This window comes from Lepisma saccharinum, unplaced genomic scaffold (genome assembly GCF_977018435.1).
Source record: "Lepisma saccharinum unplaced genomic scaffold, izLepSacc3.1 HAP1_SCAFFOLD_217, whole genome shotgun sequence".
NCBI lineage: Eukaryota > Metazoa > Arthropoda > Insecta > Zygentoma > Lepismatidae > Lepisma > Lepisma saccharinum.
The window spans coordinates 443,925-449,999 of NW_028143000.1; positions in this window are offsets into that span (position 1 = coordinate 443,925).

The window sequence follows — 6,075 nt, forward strand, 5'->3', positions numbered from 1 at the left end:
AAACCTATCTTCCACTTCATGTAGGAACTGGGAAGCTAAATAATCGGTTTTTGTTGCATTAAACTTAGAAAATCTATCTACATCAGAATATTTTAATATTCCTTGCTTTAATTTTCTTTCTGACCTTCGAAGCCTTTGTTCTGAATCACTATCATAACTATTATACTCTGTTACATTTACTTTACTTAACCTACTATCACGTTTACTTTCAGTGTTTTTGCCACATGGAAATCCCACATTTATATCAGCCTTATCTTTATTTCCTTTCACTTTTGCTTGATATTCAGAACCTGAAGAAATACTTTCAGTATTATATTCCCTTTTAACATAATTTTGTTTTTTTTCTGTACGTAATATGTTAAGATACTTTTTCGGAAAAGATACCTTATTTTAATTCTTAGATTTCGATAAAGAACTTACATCTATTCTGGATTCTCTATCTACGTATGTGTTACAAAGAACATTCATACTAGACGAAATGTTATTTAAACTAAGTTTCGACATGCCTATTTCATTGCTCAAATCTCTTAATTGATATTCCATGCCAACGCATTTCCCTTCTATTACGTCAATTTTATGTGTAATATCAGAAATTTGCTGAACACAGCCTTTTACAGTAGTATCACATTCTGTAATTTTACATTTGGTAGACTGCACACTTTGATTCAAATCCTGAAAAGTATAACCTACTTTTGTATTTAATTCGTTCAATTCTTTAGCAAGATCTTGTAAATGAACATCATAATTATCTGACCTTACTTTTAATTCTTTCGCACTATATTCATTACTCTTAACAAGATCGAACAAACTAGCAAACTTAGCCTGATCTTTATCCATTGCTTTCTTTATTTCAACAAACCCAGTTTCGTTTTGCTTTACTTGTTTGTCAAAAACTTCTCGTAATTTAATGTTTTGTGCATTGAAATGATCTGTAATCTCATTAATTTTACCTTCTAAATGATTACTTAATTCTAAAACTTGTTGTTTGAACACACCTGTACATTCTTTCATATTTGCTTTATCGTCGGCTATTTTCTTTTCTATTCTATTTTCCAACGACACAAAATCTTCTTGAAGTATCTCAACCTTTGCATTCAGGTTACATTCAATTCTCACTATTTCACTTTTTACGACATCAATTTTTTGCTTCAACGATGTTTCAACTTTGCACACACACTTGAATTAATTCTTTCTTCAACGTGTTTAGTTTGCTGGATTAACTCCTTACCCTGTTCTCGTAATTGTCCCTGCATCTCGTTGCTCTGCTCTTGTAGTTTTTCGAACATACGAGTTTCCATTTGCTTTAAAAGCTGCTCCATTTCTTTCGCCTTTCCTGACATGATTACTGCACTGCAACGTCTTCGCACACAGCTGGCGAGAAAAAAAACTGAATCGCGAATGTCACGTGGTCGCTACACTGCCAATCGCTCTCTATCTTAACAGTCCATACGCGCTGAGTAATGGTCGTTCGTTTCGAGTCCCTGTGACGGGTACGTCAAACTTTGTATAACCACCCTGCCTGAAGCTATCAAACACATTTCGGGTTATACAAATAAAAAAATACAGTTGAAGTAAGATATATGTAATAGCTCGCTTTAATACAGCATACACTTACATTTCTGCAAACGCACAAGCAAGCAACACCTCGAAGCAACTTTGCACGTACCTGGCTTCGTACCGAACTATTTCCTTCACTTGACACTGGTACAAAACAAAACAGGTAACCTCTCGCGCATGCACGATACACAAAATCCTGTACGACAGGAAATGGTCATAACATCAATGGAATTCAATTTTCCTTCCGTCAAGTTACACATTGCCAATAGAGAATAATCTATCACAGGGCGAAAATAATTCTTGTAAAATAAAAGCATAACTCGAGGATGACATCCCCACTGAGTATTTGCTATTGCTTTGAACAAATTAAACACTTTTTTCTGATTTGACTTGTATTGCTTTAATTTGGTCCTTCCAAGTTAGTTTTTCATCCAAGATGACACCCAAATATTTTACTCTGGATGTAATGGGAATTCTTGTTTTTCGGGACATTGAGTGAAGTATTGGAGGTGTTCCCTCTTTACTAAAAATTGTAATATTAGCTACTTTTGCACTTCCAATATTTGTTCCTCTAAAACAGAAAAATCAGTATGAATTTGTATCCATCCATCCCTGGAGCAGATTCTTTACTGTTGCCGATGATTTCATAGATTTCCTCTTTTGAAATTGGAGTTGCAAAACCTTTCTGCAAACGTAGTTTTGATGTGTAACTACATAATTCATTTGGTGCTTCAATTACTACGTCTGACACTGTAGGTATGAGTTTCTGAAAAAATTCAGTCTTCCAATTTGATTTCAAAGGGACCACATTTGCTGTACGAAGATTTTTGAGCTACCTAAACTTATTCCACACATATCCTAATTTCATGCTTGGGTGTAAATTTTCACAAAATAATTTCCATGATTTTCTTTTTGCTTTTATGCATAATCTCTTTGATTTGGCCACAGAGCGTCTGAATGCTATCCAGTTCTCCGGGTTTGGTTGACGTGAGTAAATTCTTGCTAATTCGACTCTATGTAGTTTTGCTTCAGCACACTCTTCTGTCCACCAGTATATCTTTGGGAAGTGTTACTGACTACTTTTTATCACCCTGGGACAGCTCAAGTCCATCGCAGCCGAAATTATTTTTACAAACTCCTCGTATGTAATATTATCAGGTTTTAATCCATCATCCTCTGAGCAATAAATATTTAAAAGTTTAGTATAATTAGACCAATTAGCTTTGAATACTTTCCATTTACGAATAGTTAATATTCTTTCATTTGTTGCATGGCAATAAGCCAGATAAAAATAACATGGATAATGATCGCTTGTTCTCAAGTCCACATCGGCTTCCCATGTAAAGGCTGCACAATACTTTTCTGAAATTAATGTTAAGTCTATAGATGACGGATTACTTCCATTTCTAGGCATATGAGTAGGTGAACCATCATTTATTATAGTTAACTGTTCCGCCTCCATCCATTCAACACGAGTTCGACCCAACTTATCTGCTGCCTGTCGACCCCACAATGGGTGGTGGCAATTGAAATCTCCAGTTATGATTAATGGAGTCTTGAATGAACTAATCATAGACCATAAATGTTTCACTGCAATTTTTGGCGATGTATAGGAAGATGGTATATAGATCGAGATAACAGTAAATACTTTATTCAAAATTTGCACGTGTATTCCCACTTTTTCCACCCGATATTCTCGAAGAATCACTAAATTGGGATTAAATGATATGGGTTGGAATGCCAGACTTTCATGTACAAATACACCCACTCCTTTTTCGCCTTTTTGATTAATTACTGCGTGATATATTTTTATTTCAATTGAAACTCTTCCATCCCCCCATACTTCACACACACATATAATGAGAGGATGATGCTCTTCTATCAGCTTCATGAGTTCAAGTTTTCTTGAAGGAAAGGAGCATAAATTCCATTGCACAAACAAAAACATATTTTGCATGTGATAACTTACTGATTATTATATTTAATGTTGAACATCTTTATATGATACAAGCTCTTCAATAAGTTACAATAACTGTGAAGTAATATTTGCACAATCGACTAGAATATTTTTAATTCTCTGAAGATTATCATCCACAGTTATATTCGACGTTAGTTTTGCCAAAACTTGTAACAAACTAATCATTATTTGCTTTTGAGAGTCATATTGTGGGATGCTAGTTCGTAATTTTCGTTTTTTTGTTGTTGTCACTGACGTTGGACTGCCTTGTGAATTTAGTAATACATAATCTGGTCTTTCTTGTTCGTTTTGGGTTTGAGGATTGTCACACGATTTTAGATTTTGCATACCTTTATTTTTCATAATTTCTTTACTTTTAAATATCTTCCCAAGTTTTCGATCAGCATAACTATTGTTCATGTTGTAAAGATGAGGTTGAGAAGATTTTGAAGAATATAAGTTTCTTGATGTCCCTGATTCCTCATCTCTTAGAGTGGCCAGCACCTCATATCTGTTACCTGTTGTAATTGCTGAACTTGGAGCTTGTACAAAGGAAGACTCTGCTTTAGTTGTTTTTAACTCTGGGAAATCTTGTAGTATGTTTGCATCAGAATAATCGTCTCTTTCGGTCATTAATGAACTACTAGAATTAACTTTTCTCTTTGCTTCTTGATATTAACAGCCCTCATATGCTATCACCTTCTGAATTTCTCTTTCCTGTTCCCACTTACTGCACGACCTCTCAGTTGCAATATGATTTCCTGAGCAATTTATGCATTTAAGTACTGCAGCACATATATCATCATGTTCATAATCACCGCACCTTGGGCATATCGCTTTGGACTTACAAACATCCTTTGTGTGAGAGAAGCGGAAACAATTCCTTCACTGCATCACAGATTTTATTTTAGGTTTTACCTGAAATATGTTACTGAGTAGCTTTACATGCGAGATACATGATCAGATAAAAATCATCGAATATTCTGTTTATAAACTTCCTTATGAACATAAACATTAGCCTTGTCACTGTGAAGGACTTTTAATTCAATGGAAGCGTCACACTGTAAATTGTTCGGGACAACCATTCCTAATGCACAGCTCTTCATGGATGTATCCGATTTAAATAATGTGCAATGGCATGCGAACGTCTCTCCATAGACGTCACTTTGATCTCGATGCATTACCGAAGCGCTAAACAAATTTTAAGGCATTTTTCTAACACCTCGAAAAGGAACAAATTGGTACAAGAATTCAGTCATAACTTTTTACTGGTTAAAGATACGTCGAAAAAACCTTCACCATTGCATTTCTCGTGAAATTCTAGCCCATTTTGATCTTTCGCACGACCCCCTTCCCATTTAAAATTCTGAAGTTGAATTCAAGATGGCGGACATAGAGATGGCCGCCGACCGTGTGGGTGGCGTCAATGTGGTTCCCCCTTGGCCTGATAACGATTGGTCATCACCATTTCCATGTTGCGCGGTGCAGTGGCCTTGTACTGGGGGTGTTAAGTGACTTATTGAGCCACCCTGTATTAGTCCCATTCTGTGTAAAGGACTCTTCGGGATCTTGACATTTACTTTATACTTTTTCTGAAACTCTTTGTTCAAGTAAAAGTCATTTGCATCATTGGATGTTAAAAAGTAAACCTTTGTACGATAAGGACCCGATGCCTTAACATAATTCACCTTAATTCTAGCTTCTCTTAAGTGACTACCTAACATAATAGCACTAAAGCTACCAACGTTGTGTTCCGCGCCTTCAACAAGCACAATATATGGGCCATCATGCCCAGGATAGAATAAGTCATTTTCATTCACATTGTCCATTGATTGCATTGTACGCTCTAATACGTTTGCTTTGAAAATTTTTGGAGCATGTATAGATTCCTCCTTTCCACTAACTTTTGCTTGATTTCGTTTTGTGTTCTGAATTTTTGGTTGCTTAGCAACCAATTCAACATCCATATTTTCTCCGTCTTTATTTGAAGACGTGACCTTTTTTACTTCCACTACTTCCTTCATCTCCATTTGGACGTCCTCTCTGCTTTGATTAATAACTTCCGCGTTAGACATTTTCCCTCACTTGAATGAAATTTGTTGAATTTCTTACAAGCAGGAAACTTTATCTGGATGGCCCAGGGCCTTCCATGCTATCTAGATTTAACACTGATTTATCTTCTAAATCACAAGGTTATTAATATTAACTTACGTTTCAATAAATGTACTGTCTTGTAATAACACTGAACACTTTTACAACAAAAACGATGATTAAAACCAGAATTTAAGCTTGAATTTGTCTGTAACTATATATTACGCAACTAGCTAATATTTCACCACAGACTATCTCTATCCGTAAGGGTGAAAATGCCCTTTTTTCACGTCCTTAGCAACCGTTGCCACGGGCATTTCTTTTGCACACATTGTTTCCTTCAATTCTTAATTGTCTAGCTACATTATATTTCTCACAGATCACACACAGATGAATCAACTCCTGGTTTTGGAAAGGTGGCTCAAATAGGGGTGACATCTACATAATAAGGAGTTTCAGCCCAGATACAA